This window comes from Bos grunniens, chromosome 25, assembly GCF_055505025.1.
Source record: "Bos grunniens cultivar Pamir isolate PY7600 chromosome 25, Bosgru_T2T1.0, whole genome shotgun sequence".
Classification (NCBI taxonomy): Eukaryota; Metazoa; Chordata; class Mammalia; order Artiodactyla; family Bovidae; genus Bos; species Bos grunniens.
Window position 1 is genome coordinate 29,508,603 of NC_141189.1, and position 26,407 is coordinate 29,535,009.

Sequence of the window (26,407 nt, forward strand, 5' to 3'; positions counted from 1 at the left end):
ACTGTTTGCGATCCCATGGACTGCAGCACGCCAGGCTCCCCTGTCTATCACCTACTCCCGGAGCCTACTCAAACTCATGTTCATCGTGTCAGTGATGCCATCCAACCATCTCATCCTCTGTCGTCCCTTTCTTCTGCTTTCAATCTTTCCCAGCATCAGAGTCTTCCAATGAGTCAGTTCTTCACAGCAGGTGGCCAAAGTATTGGAGCTTCTGTTCCTTTAACTAGAATCCAGGAAATAGATCTGAGATCTACAGCTGAATGCAGAACTCAGCATTATCTCAGGGGCTCCTTATCTCCCTCAGGCACTTTCCACCTGTGTTCACTGTGGTCACTAGATCAGCAAATCCAGTGGCAAGAGGGAGGCTCTTCCTATAGTTTTGGCAAAAAAAAAAAAAAAACAAAAAAGCAAAACCCAAAAAAAACAAACCCCAAAACACACAAGAATGATTCTGATTGGCTCAGCTTGGCCATGTGCCCATCCCAGAGCCAATCACTGTGGCCAGGCTTGGGTCACATGATTTCCTCTGTCATGCTTCCCCTGTTAGTGAAAGATTTGAAATAGTGCAGGGAAAACCAGTAGACATCCATCATGTTTTGTGTCCAGTGGGAATTTGGGGATGGAAGGAGATATATATGTAAGTTTCTAGCACAATAGGCAAGACGTGGAGGCAACTTAAATGTCCATGGACAGATGAATGGATAAAGAAAATGTGGTATATGTGATGGAATATTATTCAGCCTTGAAAATAAGGTAATTCTGTTCTATGTGAACACACAGATGAACCCTGGAATGCATGACACAAAGTGAAATGAGCCAGACACAGGACAAATACTACGTGATACCACTTATATGGAATCTAAAAGAGTCAAACCAGAGAGCTGGAGAGTGGACTGGGGATTGCCAGGGGTGGGAGGCGGGGGGACAGGAAGATGTTGCTCAAGGGGTCCAAAGCTTCAGGTCTGCAAGATGCCTGAGTTCCGGAGATCTGATGTACAGCATGGCACTGACAATTAACAACACTGTATGGTACACTTAAAATTTGCTAAGAGGGTAAAAGAACATAAAGAGGGCAGGAGGAAATTTTTGGAGGTGATGGATATATTTATGGCATAGACTGACTGGTGATACTTTCATGAGTATATATTTATTTGGTGGGGGGGAGGCTTCCCCGGTGGCTCAGTGGTAAAGAAGCCGCTTGCAATTTAGGAGCTGCAGGAAATGTGGGTTCAATCCCCAGGGCAGGAAGATCCCCTGGAAGAGGGCATGGCACTCCACTCCAGTATTCTTGCCTGGAGAATCCCATGGACAGAGGAGCCTGGTAGGCCACAGTCCATAGGGTTGCAGAGTCGGACACGACTGAAGTGACTTAGCACACATTTGATTTACACTGTTGTGTTAATTACTGCTGTACAGCAAAGTGGTTCTGTTATAGATATATATTCTTTTTTAATATTCTTTTCTATTATGGCTGATTATAGGATATTGAATATAGTTCCCTGTGCTATACAGTAGGACTTTGTTTATCCATTCTATATATAAAAGCTTACCTCTGCTAACCCCAACCTCCCACTCCATCTCTCCCCCACACACCCGCCTTGGCAACCACCACTCTGTTCTCTATGTCCCACGGGTGTATGCTGCTGCTGCTGCTGCTAAGTCGCTTCAGTCGTGTCCGACTCTGTGCTGCCCCAGAGACGGCAGCCCATCAGGCTCCCCCGTCCCTGGGATTCTCCAGGCAAGAACACTGGAGTGGGTTGCCATTTCCTTCTCCAAAGCATGAAAGTGAAAAGTGAAAGTGAAGTCGCTCAGTCGTGTCCGACTCTTAGCGACCCCATGGACTGCAGCCTACCAGGCTCCTCCATCCATGGGATTTGCCAGGCAAGAGTACTGGAGTGGGTTGCCATTGCCTTCTCCATGCCACGGGTGTATACTTATCTCCAAACTCAAGTTGTATACATTAAATGTAGACAGCTTTTTGTATGTCAACCATACCTCAATACAGTGGTTCTAAAAAATAAAAGTTTCTGGCGCACAGTAGGAACTTAGTTCACGGTGGCTGCTTGTATCAGTGTGCTGGAGGTGAAACACCAGATCCCAGGTGCCCTTGCCATCTACATGTTTTTATTTGGCTGCATCTGGTCTTTCACTGTGGTGCCCGTGCTCAGTAGTTGTGGCACATGGACTTAGTGAGATCTTAGTTCCCTGACCAGAGATCGAACCTGCACCCCCTGCATTGCAAGGCAGATTCTTAACCACTGGACCACCAGGGAAGTCCCCATCGACCTGTTTTAACATCTTTACAAATGCAGCCTCTGCCCCTGAACAACCCTACATGCAGTGGCTTCTACTCTCCCTCAACCCCCTTGAGCCTTTCACCAAGCTTAAGAGATGGCACGAGAGAGGTCAGACAGGCGAGGTCTGAGGCAGCCCCCAGGCCGTGGCAGGACACCACGCGGTCATCTCTGGTCAGCCATGAACAGACCCTGGGCATTTCTTTCACTGACCCCAAACCTGGCAACCCAGGGACTCTCTATTCCTCCAGGAACAGGGGGATATTCCAGGACTTCTGGTGTGCCCCCAGTAGCCTGCACACCGAGAGAGAGAGGCAGACGAGATCAAGAAAACAGGTTTTGTACAGTTAGAGAAAGACTTTGATGGTTCATAACATCAGGGAAAAAATTCCAGTACCCCGGGGCAAGCTGCAATGTGGATGCTCCTTTCAGCAGCCTGCCTCTGATTGGAGCCGCCTGGAACCTCCCTGCCAATCAGCATGGGCGCTGGGAAACCTGGAACTTTATAGCTTAGCAACGAGAAATCTGGAGGAACTCTGGAATTAATTTAAGGAAAGGAGAAGGGAGGTGGGGAAACCTAGAAGGAAATTAGTAGCCAAATAATCAGACTTCCTGACTTTATTATTACCTTTGTGGCCAAGGCAAGTCATTTTCAGCATTAATTACAAGCAGAGAGGGAATGGGCCAGCTATCTTGTCTCAAACTCTGCGATGTTTTTTTTCTGTTCTTTTTTTTTTTTTTTTCTTCCTGCACTGGCGCTGGGGTGGGGATGTGAACAGAGCCAAGAAAGAACAGACAAAACAGGTACAATAATTAAAGAAAAACCACACCCCTTCGTCTGCCATAGCTCCCTCCAGGAGCCTTGTCGGCAGTCTCTCTGGAGTCACCTTCTATCATATGACATCGAGGATGTCAGCCTGTCTGAAATGGGAACTGGAGGTCACGGTGGCTCTAGAGGGTTTCTGCAACTTCAGATGGAAGCGCAGTCAAAGGTGGTGATAGCCTGGTCGGTCGGTCCATCTGATGACTGTTTACTGAGCATCATTCATGTGTCACCGTTGAATCAGGGGCTGTAAAACAGAAGTGTGCATTACATACCAGTCCCTGCCTCCCGTGGGTGGGGAGTCTGGCTGGGGTGGGGGAGCCTAGATATTAATAATCAGTTTTAATTTTATAAGGCATGAAACCCCAGTACTTCTGTGGGGACTTGGCGCTGGTTCTCACGTCCTAGAAAACATCCCTTTAGATGCCTCGCTGTGAGACAGAGTGACTGACTCATCCCAGTTGGCTCTGAACTCTCTTGATTTAAGCACCTAAAGTTCCCAGTCCTGGGAAACCCCGAGATGACTGGTCACCCCACCCTGGGACAGTCTGAAATGGGGCAGGAAGCAGCTTCCCTTAGCATGTGGGACTTCCCCAAGCAGCTTGGACACAGGTCAAGCGGCCAGTTTGCTGTGTGGCTTGGAGTAAGTTACTTGGTCTCTCTGGGCCACTGTTTCCTTAACTGCAAAATGGAGTTTGACCTGGTGAGCTTTTCATCTCCTGGAAGTTCTGGTTTCCTGGCCCTGCTGCTGCATCTCAGAACCGAATCAATGCAGAGGGCTGAGCAAAGAAGGCAGGGCTGTGTACCCACAGTGCAGCCCCGGGCAAGTATCTCACTTCCTCCATAAAATAGTTGGAAGAATAGTACTTACTTCGTGGAACTATGAGCACTCAGTTAAGTAAAAGTATCCTATGGGTTTGGCATAGCTGGATACTCTCAAGTTGCAAAGTGTGGATATCTTGGTTAACAACAAGTAAATTAAGAAGTATGACATTATGATTAAGAGTTATGGGAATTCCCTGGTGGTCCCAGTGATTAGGACTTGGTGCTCTCACTGCCTGGGCCCTGGGTTCGATCCCTCATCAGGGAACTAAGATCCCACAAGCTGCAGGGTCAAAAAAAAAAATGAGTTATGGTGTTTCCTAATTAGTGACTGCCAGTTTTCAAAAGTTTTTTAAATATGTACTTTATCACAGTACATACTCTTTTTTTTTTTTTTTTTGGCTGCTCTGGGTCTTAGTTGCAGCACTTGGGATTTTCAACGTGGCATGCGAACTTTCAGTTGCAGTATGTGGGATCTAGTTCCCTGACCAGGGATCGAACCCAGCCCCCTGCATTTGGAGCACAGTGTTAACCACTGGACCACCAGGGAAGTCCCTTGTTGTTCAGTTGCTAAGTCGTATCTGACTCTTTCTGACCCCATGAACTGCAGCACGCCAGGCCTCCCTGTCCTTCACCATCTCCCACAGTTTGCTCAAACCCATGTCCATTGAGTTGATGATGCCATCCAGCCATCTCGTCCTCTGTCGTCCCCTTCTCCTCCCGCCCTCAATCTTTCCCAGCATCCGGGTCTTTTCCAATGAGTCAGCTCTTTGTAACAGGTGGTCCAAGTACTGGAGCTTCAGCATCAGTCCTGCCAATGAATATTCAGGACTGATTTCCTTTAGAATTGACTGGTTTCATCTCCTTGCAGTCCAAGGGACTCTCAAGAGTCTTCTCCAACACCACAGTTCGAAAGCATCAATTCTTCGGTGCTCAGCCTTCTTCATGGTCCAACTCTCACATCCATACGTGACTACTGGAAAAGCCATAGATTTGACTATACAGACCTTTGTGCACAAAGTGATGTCTCTGCTTATTAGTATGCTGTTTATGTTGGTCATAGCTCTATCACAGTACATACTCCTGATTGCCTTTCACCTTGAGGTGTCTAGTTCCATGAGGTGGAGACGAGGTCCTTTTTGCCACTGTCTCCCCATAATAAAGATTTGTTGAGTTCACTGAGGTTGTATCAAGCTCCATTTTACTGGTGAGAGAATTGAGGCTCAGGGAGGTGAAAAGTCCTGCCATTAAGTGGAGAAGAACTGAGCCTGGAACTGATTCAGGGTCTTGTTCTCTCCATTTATTGGCCTCTGCTTCCTCAGGGGGCACATAGGGAAGGCCTGAGTGATGGCAAAGGAGTGCAGGAGGCGGATGTGGTGGAGGGAGTAGGGCTGTGAAGATCTGCCTAGGAATTCTCCAAAGGGAGCAGCGATGATGGGCCGAGTGTAATGCCAGCAGCCTGGCTTGATCCTCATGTGGACAGGAACCTTTTGGATGCTGCTTTCTCACCTCGCTGGTTGCCATGGCGACACAAGAGGGTGTGCACACATGCATGCACTGAGATGTATCGCAAACCTGCTACCCAGGCTTGCCTCAGAGATGCCAGCAATGGGTAGGCAGGTCAAACAAATAACACAAGTGCACACAGGTACACGGTACCGTAACCCTAGCTGTGCATCACCCAGCTTCAATAATCACCAAGTCTCAGCCAACCTTGTTCCATCTATAACCCCCCTTCCCCTCCTTCCTCATCCTAGATACTTACAAGCAAATTCCAGATATCTTCTGCAAATATTTTAATGACTCCAAAAATAAGGATTTTTTTTTTACTGCCGTCATCCATACTAAAACGAATAATGCTTTAATAATCAGAAAATATCCACTGTTCCCAATTTTCTGGTTGTCTCATTAACTATCTTCTTTACAGCTGACTAAAATCATTCATACAAAATGGCTCATACATTGTGGTTGGTTCACACGCCTCTTACCTCTTTCTTGATCTCCTCCCCTCTCTTTTTCTTCTCTTGCAATTTATTTATTGAGAAAACTGAGTTGGTTGTTCTATAGAGTGTGCCAGTCTGGGTTTTGCTTATTGGAAAATCCCATGGACGGAGGAGCCTGGTAGGCTGCAGTCCATGGGGTCGCTGGGAGTTGGACACGACTGAGCGACTTCACTTTCACTTTTCACTTTCATGCATTCGGGAAATAAATGGCAACCCACTCCTGTGTTCTTGCCTGGAGAATCCCAGGGACGGGGGAGCCTGGTGGGCTGCCGTCTATGGGGTCGCACAGAGTCGGACACGACTGAAGCGACTTAGCAGCAGCAGCAGCAGCTGGCATTATATCAACATAATATAATACCTGTTCCTCTCTGCTCTATATTTCTTATAAATCAGTAGTTAGATCTAGAAGTCCACTTAGACTCATGTTTGTTTTTTTGTGTGTGTGTATGACTGCTTCCTAGTGGATGCTTCCTATTTCTATTTGAAGACACATAATTTGTGGTTGTCCCCCTTCATGATGTTAGCAACCATTGATGACCGCTGTCTAGATCCATTAGAGGTTGAAAATGGTGGCCTACTAATTCTATTCTTCTGTCTTGGTTAGCTGGAATATGCCTATAAAGAGACCTCTCCTAATCGCCATTTGGTTCCTGTAAAGTATGGCTCATACCAGAAAGGATACATGCTTGACTCTTTCCTCTTTATTTGACAGTTTTCAAACTAAGAAGCTGGTCCCAGGGAGTTCTTGGGTGGCCTAGTGGTTGGGATCCCAGGCTTTTGCTGCCAGGGCCTGGGTTCAATCCCTGGTCTGGGAACTCAGATTAAAAAAAAAAAAACGTCAGTCCCAACATCCTCCAAAGATGACAAATGAGTTTATGTTTCCCTGTTTTTCTAAGTATCATTGTGAACTTACAGGTTTGGACATACATAACCCATTTTCTTCCACTGCAGTTATTATACTTACCGATGCTCAAAATGTCCCATCTTTGGCCAGTGGGAATCTCTTCCCATTGTCTTCCTGACTCCTTTCTGACAAGTCCCCTTAAGTCTGTGACAGTTTCTGAGCCACCTGGATGCCAAGCTGTTCAGGCTCATCCTCCACATTTCCTGCCTCAGACCTGGGGTCTGCCCTCTCTCCACACAGCACTTCTAGTTAGAAGTGGGGTTTAGAGACCACAGTGTGGGTGCTGCGAGTGCTCACTGTTCCTGAATTGCCCGTTATGTCAAACCTTTTCAGTGGACAGGGACAGGAAACACATGGTTTATTTTGTAAGGCAAAATGTAATACCAGTCTATTATTCTGTAATACCAATACTTCCCATTCGGACTGGGGACTCCAGGTTTTTCACTTCATCTCTATGATCTTATATCCACATCTCTTTTCTTGCATGACCGTGCGACAGAGCCTGTTTCTAAAAGCAGAGCTCCCCACTGGATCTCCCATCAAGCAGGAAGCATGTGAGAAAGCACTTAAGTCTTCCCCTCAGAAATGAGCCTGTCTCTGATGAGGAGGTTTAGAAGTGGCTCTGAGAGAAGCCCAAGTTGTGGTCCACAAGGGATCACATTCTCAGGGCAAATGAGCCAGCGCCTTTCACGATTCTGTGTGTGGAGCCTCACATCTGATTGCTTTTAATTCACAAAGCACCTTTAAGTCACATGAGGAATTATAAAAACCCCTCTCAATCACAATTAAGTCAGAATCTCTGGGGCTGGGACCCTAACACTTTTTTAAAAAGCAGTCCAGGTAATTTTATTTATGTGGCTGTGCAGGGTCTTAGTTGTGGCATGTGGGATCTAGTTCCCTGACTAGGAGTCGAACCCAGTGCCCCCCCGCCCCGCTCCCCGAATCGAGAGGGCAGATCCATGCTTTCCTGGACTACCAGGGAAGTTCCAGTCCGGGTAATTTTTTTTTTAATGTTCAATTCACCAAAATTTTAGAAAGTCAGTATAGTTAACAGATAATAAAACATTGATAAAGGAAATAATTCAGTCTTACAGCTATTTTGCCTATCTGAAGTGTAGTCATTAAAATAGCCAGATAGGATATTACATAAGAGTCCAGGTGATTTTAATGTGCAGCCAGGGTTTAGAATCACTGCTCTAGTCCTTCCTTCTCAGCCAAAGGAAGAGAAGGAAACAAGGGCTATGGTGGATGCTGCCTTCAAAGCCCATTAGCTTGAGGTTGAAACCTAGCACTGCCTGTCTCTACCTAGGAAACCTCTGGAATGGCGCTGAACAATGGAACTTTCTGCAGTAATTGAAATGATCTATATCTGCACCATCCAATGTGGTGGTCACTAGCCCTGTATAGCTATTAGTGCAACCTAAGCAGTGAAATTTTAGATTAAAACATTTTAAACTAATTTACACAGAAATAGCCACAAGTGACTAGTAGCTATCATCTTGGACACCACCACTCTGGGAAATCACTTAACATCTAGGAGTCTCATCTTTATAAAACAGGGACAAATAAGAATGACTTCCTTGGGCTGTGGTCGGGACTAGAGATAATGTATATTAAGTGCCTGGTATACACAATACATTCAATAAAATGCTGCTTATTTTCCTTATTAACATCAGCCTGTCACTCCTTAAAGAAAGAAAGAAAGGAAAACTTGCCCAGAAAATAAGTGCTCAAAAGTACCGGACTACAGAGACTAAAAATTCTGAGCTGTTCCAGAGAAACTCTCAGAAAATATTTCTTAATTGTAGAAGTTCAATTACAGCGAGAGGTTATCAGTTGCAAGGGCTGTATTTCATTACCGATCTAGCCACAGCTCAATAAATTAAGCAATCACTCAAAATAACATGTTGCTTTAATCCCCTCTTGGAATAAATTCAAGTTGCTTGGTTTTATATTAGCACAGCTCTTGAAAGGCAACTCACATTGGCCTCATTTCTGTTTCTTCAATTCATCAGCCCCTCTCTGGATAAATCTTTGCATCTCCTGACTAGCAGGACAGAGGAGTCCCAGCCGAGCAGACCTCCTTTTATTAAAACCGGAGTGTTTTCCATCATTTGGCCTTTACATGTTCCACGTTTCATTTGCTGAAATTACTGGCAGGTTTATCTGCAACAAAGACAGAAAGAGAGCAAGAGGCAGCAGCCCAGTTCTGAAACACCCCTCTGAGAAGCCCAGCTCGGACGTGCGAAGCAGACGGTGGTGGCTTTTCCACCCTCATCTTCTCCCTGGTGGTTTCTCATCTCACAGTAGAATTTCGTTTCCCCTAGAAACTTGGCACCGGAGGTGTCAGCCCGGGAACATATTTGTTTGTGTAAATTAAAAGGAGAATATGTTTTGACCATATTTAAGTTCTAGCTGTGCTAAAGAAATAAATACTGAGTTGCACAATGCGCCTCACTGCATGGTTCTGGCTCACCTCCCCAGACTCTGTCTTTGTTTATAAAACCTAAACGAGAGCTCTGAGCAGCTCAGTGCCTCAGACAGCTACAGGGAAAACCTCACGGGCTATGCCCACCCCATAGGCCCACATGGAAAGTCCTCTTACCTGAGTTTGAGATCTGACATGCTGCTGTCTTGACAGGATGGGCGAGGGTGTTGGCAACAGACACCCTTACCTGTGCATTGTTGATGGGCGTGTGAATTTCACCACCTTGGTGAATGGCACTGGGCAATAGCTGTAGAAATTTAAAATGTACACATTGACCTGGAAATCCCACGTCTAGGAGTGTATCCAATGGTGTATAGCTGGACAGATACCAGACAGTATCTATAACATTAAAATCCTGGAGTTAAGTGCTTACAGTAGGGGACAGGTTAAGTGTGGTGCATTGCTAGAAGTCCTTAGAAAGCTTCTGGTAGGTCAGAGGGCTGTCGTGCCTTCAGGATATAAGCTATCCCAGCCCCCCGCCACTGTTCTTAATGTTAGAAGCCAAACAAGTGTGTGCTCTCGAATATGCTTAGAAAATTTATGAAGATTATGCAGACTGCATATGGTGATTACATTTAAAAAGTGAAACTGGAGTTAAGAGGAAAATTGCAAAGGGGCTCCTGTATCTCCCATGTTTCTGTACTGTTTTTCTTACCATATGCATGGTATTATTTTTGAAAATTGGGATAATTAAAAACACAGAAAATGGCGTTTAAAAAATCATTTCCACACTTGACGGGAGCGAGGTAATATGATGATAATACTCTTTTCATCACATATCTGTCAGGCCAATGAAGTGGTGGTGGGAAAGCTTTGCTTTTCTGGTCTTTAAGCAAATAATATAGAGGGCTGAATGGTGACTCCTAGAGTGAGCAAAGGTATGTCCACGTCTCTCCCAGAGCCTTTACAGGTTTCCTTATATGGAAAAGCTGCGGTTAAGTTAAGGGTCTTGAGGTGGAATTTACCCTGGATTATTCAGATAGGCACTAAATGCAATTACAAGCATCCTTTTATGAGAGAAGCAGAGACAGACACACAGGGATGAACACAGGAAGACAGAGGCAGAGATTAGAGTGATGTGGCCACATGCCAAGGAGTACTGGAGCCACCAGAAGCTGGAGGAGGCAAGGAATGGACCTTCCTCTGGAGCACCTGGGCGGGGTGTGTCCCTGCCAAGTTTGGACTCCTAGCCTGCAGAAGTCATAGGTTTAATAATTATAACAATAAGGAAATGATAGATTTTTGTTGTATCAAGCCACTCAGTTTGTAATAACTCGCCCTAGGAACCTAACACATCAGCCGACACTCACAGCACCTGTAAAATGCATGAATTGCATTTTTGTTGCTTAGTAAGTCCTGTCTGATTCTTTACGACCCCATGGACTGTAGCCCGCCAGGCTCCTCTGTCCATGGGGATTCTCCAGGCAAGAATAGTGGCACTTCCTTCTCCATATCAACATATGGAATGCAGTTCACCAGTCACAGGGAGCTCTGGATGCTGGGAGAGTGGGTGGGAAAAGCAATCTTCTCAGCAGCTCCACTGAAATCAATCCTGGATTGGTCCTGCTTAGGTCACACGACCACACCTGAACCATATCAAGTGCATAGGGAGAAACAAATTTGGTAAGGTGGTTTTGGTGAATTCGTGCCACACACGGTTAGTGAGCATCTAATAGGCGCTGCGGACACAGCAGAGAAGAAATTAAAGATAGCTGCCCACCTGGAGCTGACACTTCCGTGAGAGCAAGTAGATAAATAGAGCATGGAGAAAAACCAGTGGTGGTAGAAGGGAACAAGAAAGCACGGAGAAAAGCAGGGATCGAGATGGGGTCTGGGAGAATGCAGTTCACTGGCAACTGCAGTACAGGAAATCGGAGAACTGACTTTGGAGGAGAGGCCTAAAGGAGATGAGGGCATGAGCTGTGTATCCGCCTGGTGCAAGAGTATCTGGCAGAGGAAACATGTATAGAACTTAACACACTGGTTGACCTGAATCAGCAGGAAGGAGCGACCCTCTCTCCCCTTCTTTCCCTGCCTCCCGCACTTGCTGCCCAGCTGCTGCATGCCAGCCACTGGAGTGCAGAGATGAGTGAGACCTGGGCTCCAGGCTCAAGGTCACCACTCACAGGCAGAACATGTCATTCCATTAACGTGGTGGGCGTTGGAGCAGAGGCCAGGACAAGCTGCAGGCTCCGTCCTTGGTGGAGAGCCCGGTGAGGAGAAGTGGATGTGTGTTGGGAATGAGGTCACGGAGATGCAGGCAAGCAGAAAGAAGTTGGGACTTGAAGTCCAAGAATAAATGTTGAGCTCTGATTCAGTGGTAAATTAATTGGAAGCAGGCTGGTGGTGGTGGGCAGAGATGGAGAGGGGCCCAGGGGAAATCTCTCATTCCCAAACACAGCAAGGCAAACCTAGGCGGAGAACTGAGTTCTGAGGATAACCTACCCTGCTTAGCTTCACACAGTCCATGAGAAGGAACAAACAGTTCCCAAGTCCTGAATTGGGATGCTCTGGTGCATACAGAAACCAGAGCTGATCTGACTGAGGTATGATGGGGGATTCATTACTCAGGTAACCATGCTGAAGGACGAGAGAGGCTGAGTCACTCTTGGATCCAGGGACAGAACGCAGCGCCAGTCTCTCTGTTTCCTCCCCAAACCCCCATCCCATCCCGTGTTCCTCCCTTCCTCCATGTTGGCCTCAGTCTGTGCGGTCACTAGTAGCTCTGGATGCTGGTGAGTGGGTGGGAAAAGCAATCCTCTCCCCAGCTCTACTTAAAACAATCCTGCCTTGGCCCTGCTTAGGTTACGTGATCACACGTGGACCAAGCACTGCAGCCCAGCTCAGAAGTGGGCTGCTATGATTTTTCATATCAAGTCACGTGTCTACACTTGGACCCATTACTGTAGCTGAGGCTTCAGTGTTATATGCAGCCATCTTTGGCCATATTCCCACTGGGCATACTGTCTCTTACTCGGAGGGGTAGAAAATGCTGGCAGGAAAAAAAACCCAAAAAACCCAGAGCCACTTACCTCTTCCAGAGACTTCTCCTGGCTGTGCTGCTTCCATAGTCACTCTGAGGGGAAGATTGCCACAATTCTGAGTTAGGCCTTGCATTAAGATATGCTGTTTGTAAACCCCATATTTGCAAGGATTTACTCAGACCTGGTGTTGTAATTGTTTCCTGCCATTGTTGCTATATTATTTTAATCAAATATAAAGTGTTTTCTTCCTCTTTGGTTTATGATTTCCTCTCCTGTCCCTAAGTAGGAACTGTGTCTGTCTTGTTGGTTACAGCTCATGCCCCATACTTAGCCTCTTAATTTATAGTTCAGTTCAGTCGCTCAGTCGTGTCCGACTCTTTGCAACCCCATGGACTGCAGCACACCAGGCTTCCCTGTCCGTCACCAACTCCCAGAGCTGGCTCAATCTCGTGTCCATCGAGTTGGTGATGCCATCCAACCATCTCATCCTCTGTTGTCCCCTTCTCCTCCTGCCTTCAATCTTTCCCAGCATCAGGGTCTTTTCTAATGAGTCAGTTCTTTGCATCAGGTGGCCAAAGTATTGGAGTTTCAGCTTCAGCATCAGTCCTTCCAATGAATATTCAGGACTGATTTCCTTTAGGATTGACTGGTTAGATCTCCTTGCTGTCCAAGGGACTCTCAAGAGTCTTCTCCAACACCACAGTTCAAAAGCATCAATTCTTCAGCGCTCAGCTTTCTTTATGGTCCAACTCTCACACCCATACATGACTACTGGAAAAACCATAGCTTTGACTAGACGGATCTTTGTTGGCAAAGTGATGTCTCTGCTTTTTAATGTGCTGTCTAGGTTGACCATTGCTTTTCTTCCAAGAAGCAAGCATCTTTTAATTTCATGGCTGCATCACCATCTGCTGTGATTTTGGAGCCCCCCAAATTTATAATTTATAGTAATTTAGTAAGTACTCAGATAATTGGGCTTCCCTGGTGGCTCAGTGATAAAGAATCTGCCTGCTAATAGAGGAGATACAGGTTCAATCCCTGGATTGGGAAGATCCTGTGGAAAAGGAAATGGCAACCCACTCCAGTGTTCTTGCCTGGGAAATCCCATGGACAGAGGAGCCTGGTAGGCTACAGTCCATGGGGATCACAAGAGTCAGACAGGACTGAGTGACTGAAGTGTTAGTGTTAGTCACTCAGTCGTATCAGACTCTTTGTGACCCCAATGACTAAACAACAGCTTAAGAAATTGAATGAATGGACATTCACGCATTCATTGAACATCCCACAGAGAACAGGAGGAGCTGCCAGGTCCGTATCTGTTCTCTCCTCAGGGATGCGCGCCCCCCTGCCCCCTGCCCCCGGCCCCCCGCCGCCTGCCGCCTTCTCAGTCATGTTGCATTCCCCTTCATGACAAAGTTCTGTTAAAGCCATGTTGGTGTGATTCTGCCATGAAAAAGAATGATGTTCTGATATGGCTGCAGCATGGACGAACCCTGAGAACATAATGCTGAGTGAAAGAAGCCGGTCACAGAGGGTCACCTTCCGTATGAAATGTGTATTTCCTTTGTATGAAAGACCCAGAACAGGTGAATCTATAGAGACGAAGAGGAGATTAGCGATTGTTTAGGAGTGGGGGATGGGGGAGGGGGTTAGAAGATTCGGTGGGAGTGGTGGGCTGTTAAAGGGGACAGGGTTTTCTTTTTGAAGTGATGAAAATGTTTTAAAATTGATTGTGTTGACTGTCGCACAACTCTGTGAACATACGCAAAGCTGTTTGGGGGGTGTACTATTTGAAATGGTTGAATTATGTGGTAAATGAATTCTATCTCAATAAAGCTGTTGGGGAAAAAAGTCATGTCTCCCTGCCCAACCCCTTCTCCTGTCAGGAATCCACGGGCTCCAGCCTCCTGCCTTTGGGAAACCTCTCTCCTCCACCCTCTCTCTGCACACACACGCGTGCACACACACTCTTCCCATCTCCCCTTCTCGTTACCTTCTTCTGCCTTAAAACATTTTCCCTCCTGTTGCCATTCTTGCCAACTCCAGAGAAATGCCTTCTCCAAAGAGAAGTTCCTTCCACAGCCAAAGTGCCCCATTGAGGTATTTTCCTAAAACTCTTTTAACACTTTCCTCTTTAAGTTACTCACTTAACAGCTATTAAAATTACAGTTTTAAAGTCCCCATGGCGATCGATCATGGCAGTCACTATTAAGTCCTAATAGTTGTAAATTCCAAGAGCTTCATAATCCCAAGGAAAGAGAGGCCAACTGACCCTCTCCCAAGGCCCAGTGGGCTCTGTTCTGAGACATGACTGAGTCGCCTCACAGGTAGGGAGAGACAGTGAGGAAGAATGTGGCCAGGGCCAGGTGCTTCCTAACTGGAAGGCAGGTGTTAGGGTCTGGAACGCGGAGGGGAGGTGAACTATACAGTCTGTGGGGCCAAAATTACCCTACTTCCTGATTTTGTAAATAAAGTTTTATTGGAACACGCAGCCAGGCCCACTCATTTACTTAATGCTTCTGGCTGTTTTCTTGTTACAACAGCAGAGTGGAGTAGCTCTGACAAGGGACTGTATGACCTGTTAAGTCTAAAATATTTAGTATCTGGCCCTTTCCAGAAGAAGTTTGCTGATGCCTGATCTGGAAGCTTCCAGCTTGAACTCTGGCTCATCACACACTGGGTGTGCGACCTTGGACAAGTCAGTTCCTCTCTCTAAGCTCGCTGCTTCATCAGGAAGCCAGAGGCAGTAACAGTGCCTCCCGATATGTTGCTCGTGCAATAAGACTTCATACATGTGAAGAGTTTAGCTCATATAAAACACTCAGTGTATGCTGGCAGTTACGGTATTATTTAGAAATGAGACCAGTAACTTCTACTTCATATGCCGATTATCTGAAGCGATAGAGATCGAGCCTGTGAAAACAGCTCGCCCAAAACACATTAATTATTGTTGTAAATCTCTTAAAGGATTTTCAGATGATTCTTTGCTTGTTAGTAAAACTAAGTTTTTTTTTTTTTTTAAGGGAGCAAATTTGGAACTGTAAGAATGTAGAAAAACTCTAATTTCTGAGGAAAAGAGGAACTTGAACCCCCCCCCAAATCCAAACTCTCATTTAGCAGTCCAGGAAACTGTACCCCCTGATCCTTGGCTGGGACTTGAACCTGCCCAGAATTACAATATTCTTTTGGCTGAGATGGTATCTTCTCCAATAACTGGTGCTCAGGAATCCAGGCCTGTGTTTTCTTTAAACAGTTGTGTTGCCTCTGAAGTCCCCACCAGAGCCTGTTTTAGGTTTTTCTGGCCATACCACGTGGCATGTAGGATCTTAATTCCTGAATCAGAGATGGAACCCACCTGCAGTGGGAGCATGGAGTCTTAACTGCTGGACTGCCAGGGAAGTCCCAGAACCTGTTTAAACAGTAATCTGCTGCAAGGCATTGGCATTCAGGTTTGCCGCCTGGGGAGGGAAGAGACCTTTGCCTCCACACCCTTCAGGGGACTGTCCAGAAGCCAGGGCAGGATGGCCACCACTTTGACCTGCTTTCTTGGTAGTGTCATTTAAATCTGTTTTAGTTCAGGAGATCCAGCGGCCTGCCATTCATTTGCTTCATTTCACAATTATTAACTGAGCAGCTAGTACATGCCAGGCCCTGGGGATTCAGCAATGAATGATTCACCCCCTGCCCTGGGCAGCTGCCCCGCCTTCCTTCTAATGGGGACACCAGACAATCAAACAAAAACTAGGGCAATTTGGCCCCGCAGTAAGTCCTGTACGCACCCCAGGATTTCAGTCCCACACTAAACACTGTAATGATGAACTGGAAAACTGTTCTGGACCATCCATCTATGAGAGATTGATGGTAGGAGTTAAGAGGGCCGGCTTTGGAGGAAGTCAGATCTGGGCAAGACTGGCTTTGCAATTTGCAAAACGAAAACGTGAACCCCTTATTCCCAAAATTATTCAGAATTTCAATGACAAGAGTGGAGCATTGAACCAGCAGGGCCCACACTGTGAAGCCGACCCCACACCCAAGGTCAGACTGCTTTAAGCTGGACACAGATGTGTCCACGTGGATATGTCCACGTGGACACATCTCTTCACCTGCCTGAGCTTCCGTGTCCTCATCTGAACAAAGAGATGCTAAGGCCTACCTGAGGCTGGTGCGGCTCGAGAGAAGAGGCAGGCAAAGCTCTGAGTGGGGGAGAGTGGGCTCAACAGCATCATGGCTGCTCTCAGCCTGCAGTGATGGCCTCATGTCATCTGTGAGGACAGGGAGTGTTTATGATGCTTAGTTAGTAGACAGTGGCTGAGACTTAGACAGCAGACGGTCGATGCCAGGCGACTGTCTTTAGTTCTTTACGGATATTCATTTCATCCTCCATGCAGCCCTGCTCTGTAGGTACCATTATAGAGACAGAGAAATTCAGGCCCAAAGAGAAGAAATTTGGTTTGGGTTTCACACCCATCAGTGGAAAAAATCCAGATTCAAATCAGGGACACCTGGCCCCCCAGGTCTGTGTTCTCAACTGACCTATGTGTTCCGGGAGTCGTCACATCCCTGACACATACACGTGCACACACACACACGTACACATGCCCCTTCCCTGAGATGCTGACGTGAAGCGGACTGTGTGGAACTGTCCCCATCATGTGGGATTCTTTCTCTCTTTACTTGCTCTTTTGATTTTGCCGTACCACTCAACCGGGAGCCCTAGGAGGGCAGGCGCCGTCTTGCTTCCCACGGCATCCCTGGCGCCGGGGACCATGCCGAGCACACGGTAGGCCCTCAGGAGGCATGCACCAGTGGAGGCAGCAGGAAGCAGGCATCCAACCAGAGCACTCTGATGCAGAATCAATAGCGGCAGTTCCAGGAACCTCAAGACTGTGGGCTAAAGAACATGTCTGGGTTGGGGGAGATCTCATGGCTAGAAGAACCATCTCACACCCTGCTGGCTTCTCTCACTTGGGGTTCTCCCACTGGGGCAGGGGTGGGTAAGAGGCATTCACAGGGAATCCCTGGGGCCCAGCCCCCAGCCCAGCAGGCAGAAGGGCGAGGGCACAGGTTGTGCTCTGGCAGCTGGGCCCCAGCTGTCCGCCAGCCTCTCGGTGCCCGCCCCAGCTGGCCAGCCGGGCCCCGATGCCACCCCCCACCCCATGACACAGCAGAAAGTGAAACCAGACCCGCCCCTGCTGGCTGGGACCCAGTGCCCGCTGTTTCCCCATCCCAGGGGGTGGGCGGGGAGAGGATGGCCGGGCCAGGCAGCAGCCTGTCCAAGGAGTGCCCCTCCAGGCCAAGGGTGCCGCTGTGCCCCTGCCCATCCCAGGGTCACTGGTGCCCACCACCTTCTGAGCTGTGCCCTGTTTGTGAGCCACCAGAGCTCCCCAACTGAGTTCTGGATCTTCACACTGCTCTAGGCGGGGTGGGTAACTATTCTCCCCATTTCACAGAGAAAACTGAGGCTCAGAGAGGTGCCCTGGCCAGGAAAGAGGGCACTGGGGTAGCAAGATCCTAAAATAAGAGACCAATCAGAGCTATGGGTGGGTGTAGGGGCAGAGATCCGAAGCGTCTCACTGGTGTTGGCACGCAGGGCAGGAGTTGGCGGGGGGAGACTCGTGGCACCCAGGTTGTCACAGGTGGAGCCCACCACAGAGTGGAAGTGGCATACCAACTCCACAGGTGCGGAAAATCCCTAAGACAAATTCTGAAGAAGTGGACTATGGGGACATCCTAGGTGGCCCAGTGGTTACGACTCCGAGCGCTCACTGCCGAGAGCCCGGGTTCAATTCCTAATCTGGGAGCTAAGATCCCACAAGCCAGGAACAAAAGAAAAAGCATATGAAACTCTACGAAGGATCATCTCGAGTCCTGCCCCATTCTGCCACCTGTACTTGCCTTTGCTTGAATGTTTCCTTGCAAGCAACTCATCCTCTTTATCTTACATGCTTACTGTGCTTGGTCGCTCAGTCGTGTCCAACTCTTTGTGACCCCATGGGTGTAGCCCACCAGGCTCCTCTGTCCATGGGGATTCTCCAGGCAAGAAACTGATGTAAAAAGAAAAAAGTCCTCCTCCCCGGAACCCTAAACTGAAAGCCAACCGCTTGCCACAGTAAAAATCAGCTGTACGAAAGAAATACCTGTTCGAATAATTTACATCTCTAGCCAGGAACCACTTAAAATCCAGTGCCTATCAGACTTGAGAAACTTCTATCCCAGAACGTGGGTTTCCTGTGAGAGGCAATGGAAGTCCGTAGAGGCTGAGTCACTTGCCTAGGGGGGGAGACACACTGCAAGAGCTGCAGAGCTGGGGCTGCCTGATTCCAGGATTGCAGAAACCTGTGCGTATGTTGGACCGCAGTCCTGCTCCTGTCTGAGTTGTCTCTGCGTGCACGGCGGGTATTAGTATCAGCACAGACAGCTTCCATGTGTAATGCCTGTCCCCACTTTCCCAGCGCCTTCTGAGCCTATCACTTGAACTCACGATAACACGGCAGATACAAGTGAGAACTCTTTCAGGCTGGAGCACGGGGGTGGTGGTCCCTCCCTTGCCAGGGTAGGAAACCGAGGCAGAGGGTGGGAAAGTGGGCTGATTCGGGGAAGCCGGTGAGCCAGTCATGACTGTCCAGGGCTTCTGCCAAGGTGAGGAGCCCAGAGGCCCTGCTGGAAGGCCCAGGCTAAATGTGAACCAGCCTCGTCAAACAGGTAACACTTGTTTCTTCCCCACCTCCCCCGCCACGAACCCCCACAGCACACGCGGACAGCAGCCGCAGTTGTCCCGTTCCCCAAGCCTCATCTCCGACATTCGGACCCTGGAGGGCAAAAAGCGTGTTTAGCAACCATCTGCGGATGGCATCTTTTTTATTTTCCGTGGTGATCACCAACCAGTTCTCAATGCCACGAGGGGAGCACTCCCGGGGACCAGAAAGGAGAGTTTGGGGTGGGGGCGGGGGGGACATCTTTCTCTCTTCTTTTAGTTGCTGGAGAAACTCAGCTGCCGTGGCTGGCCCAAGGACCCCCGAGGAATACTGCAAGAGCAATAAGGATTTTTAGGGGCATTATGATAGTGGAATGCAAACACATCTGCCCCCAAAAGTCCCTCATTTTCCCTGCGGTAACCAACCAGCTGGGCAGGAAGTGAGGACTCTTGGAACCCCAAGAGCCAAAACTAAAAAGGAAAAAATGCAGATAGTTACAGCAAACTTGAGACAAGCCGACGCTTTCCCTGGTGCACGGCGGTGGCTCCACCCAGGCTCCCTAAAGGCTAAGAATTGGCTAACTAGGTCTCCACACAGCGGTTTCCATACAGATGCACCTCCTCCATGTCCAGAAAACCAGGATCTGGGATTCCAGGGCAGGTGATAAGGATCAGTCCCTCAGGTCAAGTGAGTCTAGGGAGCCTGGGGCCATCTCCCCCAGACCATGAATGATTATTATTCCCAACCCTCATTACTAATCTGAGTGAATCTCGGATCCTTCCATTTCTCCTTTCTTTGGGATGTGGAAAGTTATAAACTCGGAAACACGGATGAAAATATTAGCAAGCAGGGATTTGCAGAGCTGTATGAACAAGTGAAGGGTGAGAGCTTGGGTCAGGGAGCCTGGTGGTTATCACTGATGGGGCCAGAGTGGAAAAACCATGGCAAAGGTCCACGGTGCAGACTCAAGAAATCAAGGGCAGGGGCTCCCTGGGATGTGTGATCTCCAAGGGTCTCTGGGGACAGGGCCCTCCCCCTAGCCAGTCAGCACCCCGTCCCCCCTACCCCAGCCTTGAAAGGGTTAACCACTCCCTTGTTGCTGACACAGGAGGGGGCGGTTGCTCGCTCAGCAAGCTGGCATATCATACTGGGCCATCGGGGAAGAAGGGGCTGAAAACAGCCTCTGTGAGTTCTGTGAATGGAAGTGGCCTTATCACCATCAGAGCGAAAAACGGGGCGAAAAGCCCTGTGGACACAGAACCCACGACCCAGCTGCTCCCTGGCTCCCTGGCACCGTGTCGCGTGGCCCTGACGCTCTGGCAGGGACTCAGGCATCCGTGGCCATCAGCACCCACCCGGCCAGGCCTGTGAGGGAGCCATCCCACACTTGCCATGTGACAGCCGGCAACCGGGCCCAGATCTCGCCTTTCAAACGGTACCTAAAATATTCTCCGAGTGAACCTGAAGCTAAATATGGCCTGGCCTACGAGTGCCTGGACTGGACCTTTTAATGCCATTCGAAGACATACAATCAGGAACCCACGGGCCTTTTGGTGGCCTGGAGTCCAGTTACTGAGGCCAAATGGGAGGCCCGTGGGATTGGCTGGCTCGGGGCAGGGTGCACCACCCCCCAGAGGGGGCATCCCGGTGCCAAGGCTTCTTTGCTGCATGTTTTATCCCGCAGGGCCCACCCAGTTCTCTCTCTTTGCCGACCCCCAGAGGGCTGGCTCAGACGCGCAGGGCCCCTCATCTACCTCCCTCGATCCCTCCTGCCCCTCGATGACTTGCCATAGCCTTCTCCCCACTTTCAGGCTGCAGCCTTGTCCTCCTGGCATGGGTTTTCCCTGAACTCGGATTGAAACAAGAGGGCTCAGGACCCCAGGTGGACGGGGCGGCCTCTGGCTGGAGAAGGCACGTGAAAACACAGCCACATGGGGTGGCTTGCACGGTAGCTTCGATGTGTCCCTGCTCTGGGGCTGGCCCCATGCCATGTCCCCCTTGGCCCACCCCGAATGGCAGGATCACAGCCTGGAGGGAGGGCGGAGAGAACACTCAGCGCTCTCGGGCCTGGAACCTACTAGCCTGCTCTGGGCAAAGTTGGGTTCTGCCCTCCACAGAGGCCACCTGATAACTGGGACAGTCAACCCTGAACAGTCTCTGGGGAGGCTATTATCAAGAGCCTAAGCCCCCCTACTGCCCCCACACACAACCCGACGCTGCCCTTCCAGCCAAGAAATGCTGTGTGCCTCCCTGAGGGCCCCAGCAGGAGAGTCCCCCCTGAGCACCTGTCTGGGGCTTGTTTGGGCTCTGGTGGTGGCTCCAAGGCCACGTTCAGGCCTGGGCTGGCGGCGCTCCAGGCTGTTTTTGGGCAGAGATGCCAACAGGTCCAGGCACTGATCTCACAGGTTATTCCAACCAGGGAGTCTGGTTTTCGGCACGTCTCACAGAAAATTTTCACGCCGTGCTGCGCAGCCACCTCGGGGCTCTCCCCTCCCCGTCTGGGCCCAAGACTCCAGCAAACGCTAAGTTTGCCGCCCTCTTCCCAGTGCCTTTCGCCAGTGGCTTTCTTGGGACACCGACACAAGTTTTCATTTTCAAGGTGTGCCCCCAACTCATGCTAGTGCTGCAGCCTTTCCAGAGACACTGAGAAAAGGGGTTTGCTTTGGGGTTCCTTCAACTCAAATGTTTTATATCACGAAGATGATGTAAAACCAGAAACTTGAAAGTTTTGTAAATATTTACGCAGCCCCCCTACAATGGAGGTTGCTGGGAAAGAGGATTTGTTGGGGGGGCAGATTTTGGACCCCAAATCCACTCCTTCCAAACTGTCTTCTACATGCACCCTTTTGACTGAAAAGTCTTCTTGACCTCTAGGCCTAAAGTCTGTGATCGTTTTTTTCTATGGCATTTGCATAGCTGTTTTTCTTGGGTGCTTACTTTCACCTTGTTCCCCATATGAGAAGCAAAAAGGACTTTGCATTTTCCCAAGTTTGGGATGCTGAGCAAGAAAGAAAATTCCAGAAAGAAAATGGATTATTTTATTGGAGGATGCCCTTTCTGGCAAGTAAGTCTAAGGACCAAGTTTGCCTTCACTTTTCATCAGATCCATTTCTATCCTCATGCCTAAAATAGCTGTATTTACTCTGCAATCGCAATTACAAGAGGCTGAGCTGGTCTACTATTAGGAAGCTGTAAATTTCTTTGGCCAGACTCTTCTTTCTGCTCTTAATCTCAGGGGGGTGGGAGGCTGCAAAGCAACAAATAGAGAAGAGTGCTCCCCTAGGGACTTTTCCAGCTTTCATTGGCTTGAGTCAGAAACTCACTGTTTTATTTTTAAGGAAGTAGGCGTTTCATTGGAGCCCCTCTTCTAAATATTTCACACACACACCCCAGCTACTCTATATTCTTTTCTATGGAAACATTTTTCCCCCTAGGGGAGTCACTATAGCTTGTGTCTTGCTAAGACTGAAATTCAAAGTTGCTATTTTTTGTTTTTGAAATCCACTTGGTGGGGGGGGGGCGGTGGGGATGACATCTGATTAGTGAAATTTCACACAGGGGAGCAAAAGGAGAAACACTGAAATGTATTCAGCAGTTCCACCTTTGAGCTATTTTTTTTTCTTATTGGTTGGGGTAGGGGGGAGGGCAGTGGTCAGAATATGAAAAGAAACTGTGATTCTTTGCCGAATTAATGACCACTTCTCACTGCAAAGTGCTGATTTATAATCTCTTCACCATACTACTATGCCTGTTTCCAGGCTTGGGGCAGGGAGGTGTGTATGTGTTGCGGGGGGCAGTTTACTTAATGTATTCATAATTACATGCACCCTTTCAGAGGGCTGAGTGTAAGCAGGGGCTTTCCTGTTGCAAATACTCGCATTAAAGCAGCCCCCGGCTCACGTTCAGCACTCAATTCAGATTTTCCACACTTAACAATTCAGTCATTTTAACATGCAGCTTCATCACTGCGATTAGAGCTCAGTATCTTGGCGCGACATTTGGTGTTCCGGCCTCGTTAATTCACGTAAAACACCCTATTTGTAGAAGTATCATTAGAGGCTAATTTGGTGAGATGTCCTTATTTAGCAAAGTAAATAGGACCTGACAGTCAGCTCTCTGGCACTACGATGGGGGTGACGATTCAGCAATTCACAACGTGACAATTTCCCATCGCCCAGCCACGCTGGGATTGTGGACTCCTGAAAATTGTGCTGTTTCATCGTGTCCCATAACAAAGGGAAAGAACTCTGAAAAGTAAAGAACTGGTTTTTGCCAAGGCCCCAGGAGCACACATGTCATCAGTGTCTATGTGACATTTCTATTCAACTCGAATTTTCTATCAGGGACTTTGTGTTCAAAAGTTTTTCAGGTAGCTCCCTTTTCTATGCCCTGCTGTGAACACCTGATTGAAATCCAGGTTTGCAAATAAATAAACTTAAGATATGTGAAAATCCATATAGGTTACAACTGGAGGGTAGGGGTGTGTGTGTGTGTAAATTAACAGAACTTAATAAGGTTAATGGGAGGGACATTTGTACCCCCCATCACCCTTGCCTTAAAGAATTCCCTGATAACACATTATCCGGAGTTCCTTATAAAATAACTAAGATCCAGGGTAACAGAATTGCGAAGATACTGCGATTCCATGTGGGGGCAAGCAGGCAAATCTAATGTAACTGCAATTCACGATTTCAGTGATGTTTTGTTTCGAGGGTGTCAAACCGTTTGACACGACCCATATTATCACTCATTCCCTTAAAATCCTGTCTACTGAAACATCTCAAACCACTGGCAGTGGGGTGGGGAGGGAGGTTACTTTCACCTTCTCATACCCTTCTGGGCCTCCCAAAGAAAGGCCCCTGAAAACAGCAGGTTCAACAAACAGAGAACACATACATACACATACACAAAAATGATCATGTAGACACCGCCTTTTGCTTTTACCAAAAGTAGCAAACTTCCCCCCTTTTCTCCCACCAGAGCTTTTCTCTACCCTCACCACTACCACCACCTTCGCAGTGCAACTAGCTCTCTCTGCCCTTTCGCTACAGGGGCCGCAGGAGTTTGAATCCCTCGCCGTCTAGAATGACCCCAAAAGCGGGACTTTGTGGGCCAGTTGGATAAAACATAAACTCATCTCGCCCTCAAAACCCCGATTCTGGGACCACAGCCTCCAAAGCCTCCTTTCTCCAGAAAGGTGTCCCCCTCCACAGCTCACACAGCAAGTGGGGCAGGCTGCCTTTGAGGCAGATTTTTGGAGAGTCCTGGATAATTAAAGGAATCATTACTGGGTTTTCCTGAAGGAATGATGGGATAATAGTGGATCTCCCCCAAAGCCAGGACTGCTTGGTAGAAGCGGAGGGGGTTTTCTGCCTGCCCCATGGGGTATCTTTTCCCTCCCTTACTCCTAGACCCATAGCTGGGCCTGACATTTTCGGAGGAAGACTTTCAGCGTCCAAAACGTCCATCAGCCGAAACGCAAAAGGAGTGCCGGGTGCCTCCTGCGGTCCCACACCCCCTACTCCTTCCCAAATGCGGCTAAAGTTTAGTTGTTTGTGCCCTTAATTGTCTTATTAAAGTCAAATTTGCAACTTGCCCAGACTGGGGGAAGTGATTTCCATCTTAATAGCTCAATTAGCCTCTGGGTTCTGGAAAGGCCACCGGCTACACACACCTTTTCTCCCCATTTTAAACCCCCTCCCTTTTTCACAACTTCTCCTAAAAATAAATTATAAATATGGATGTGTCCTCAGAGGATCTTAGCGGCACATTCCAACGCTCCCCACGGTGGGGCTCAGAAGCAGGAGAAACCAGAAACGCCACCACCCCCCCCCACCCCAAATCAAAATGACTTTTCCTTTTTCTTCTCCTAAGTTTTGCCAGAGCAACTTGGTGTGGTCTCGGGCCCTGCCACCCGGATTCGCACCCCGGAACCTAGTTTTTTTTTTTTTTTTTTTTTAACTCCTGTCCAGCAAAAGCTACAGCCAACAGTGCCATGGCTGCCTGCTCCTCGGAAGGAGGGGGCAGCCAACTTTACTTCGGGGAGGTGGTAACTCTCTGGGGACGATGCTCCCGGCTTCTCTGGTTGTCCCCGGGGCCCGGCCCCCGGAGGCTGGAGCCAGGCCCCTCTGCCTGTGCCAGCGCGGCCCCGGGCGCACGTGGAGCGGCGCGGTGCGGCGGGCGTGGACGGGCGAGCGGGGCGGCCTGCGCTCCGCGTGGCACGGATATCGGGGTCACGCCGCGAGTCAGTTTCCCGAACGGGCTTTCCGGGGTGGGGGCGGGGTGGGAGGCTTCCAAAGCGCCTCATTAATTTCCGAGCCCCGGCATTAGGGCGGTGAGGGGTGCTGCCTCGCCCCCATTCCACCTCCCCGCCTAACACGCCCCTCTCCAGAGCCAGGGAGGGGCGTCGGGAGCGGGGGGGAGCCCAGCCCCGCCGCCTCGGGGGGCGCGCAGCGGCGGCGGATCCCCTCCCAGACGAGCGTCTAGCGCTGCGTCCCGGGAGAGTCGCGCGCTTCCCCCGCCGCCACCTCCCCTCTCGCGTCGCCACCCACCCCCCAGGCAGCCACCCCGCACCCCTTCCGTCCCGGGGGCCTGGGCACCCACCTGCCGCGGCCCCTGCCCTGGCCCGGGGGAGGGGTGCCATGCAGGAAAAAAAAAGGGGAGACTCACCGCCGCTGCCGCCTCTGGGGGTGCAAGGGGGGCTCCCCGGGCTTGTGCCTTCCAGGGCTCCTGGGAGGCGTGCGCGGGGCGGGGGGCGCCCCGCGGGCCCTGCAGCCTCCGCCTAGATTGGAGCCCAGCCCCAAATCCTTCACCGCGGGTTGTGGGGGGGGACTTCCAGAAAAAAAAAATACCCTCCTTACCCAGACCAGATCCAAGTGATGGGCGGGGGGCGTAGAAAAGCCCTTTCAGCCGGGAGCGCGGAGCCGACGGGGCTGCACCCGGCCTCCACGGTCCGCTGCCGCCACAAAGCCGCGCCCCCGCCCCCCCTCCCCACCCCAGCCCGGCCCGGCCCCCACCCTCCCCCGCTCCCCACCCCCCACGCCCTATGGCCGGCCCGGGGCGGGGGCTGGGCCAGCCCGGGGTTGGCCGTGCTGAGGAGGCGGCGGCGGCGGCCCAGCCGGCTGGGCCGCTCCTCCCCGGCCCGGGAGAGAGGGCGAGAGCCTGGAAGCCGAGGGCGCCCGCCGGCCCGGGGTGGGGGCTGGGGCGGGGGCCGGGTCTGGAGTGGGGGGGCCTTCCTAGAAACCCTCGCCAAATATAGTCGGCGGATAGGGGCATTCCTCGAAATGCGGTGGCGACGTCAGCCCCGACCTATGGGGGGGCAGAGGCTGGGGTTCTCCAAACTGGGGGGGAACGGGGGAGATGGGAGATCCCCCACTTCCAATACCCCCGCGGCC

The 26,407-nt window shown here is 49.7% G+C and overlaps 1 long non-coding RNA gene across 4 annotated transcripts; it reads right to left on the minus strand.

Moving 5' to 3' along the window:
• Positions 1–2,897: 2,897 nt before the first annotated feature.
• LOC147345377 (uncharacterized) lies at positions 2,898–25,978 on the minus strand. 4 transcript variants are annotated; one of them, XR_015154693.1, is made up of 6 exons: positions 25,874–25,978; positions 16,472–16,580; positions 12,367–12,410; positions 9,452–9,581; positions 8,829–9,012; positions 2,898–3,364 (listed from the first exon to the last, which is right to left on the minus strand). It is a non-coding gene; the product is annotated as an uncharacterized LOC147345377 (long non-coding RNA). The 4 variants fall into 4 exon arrangements; XR_015154694.1 differs by lacking the exon at positions 16,472–16,580; XR_015154695.1 differs by lacking the exon at positions 16,472–16,580 and having other exon boundaries at positions 25,683–25,890.
• Positions 25,979–26,407: the final 429 nt, after the last annotated feature.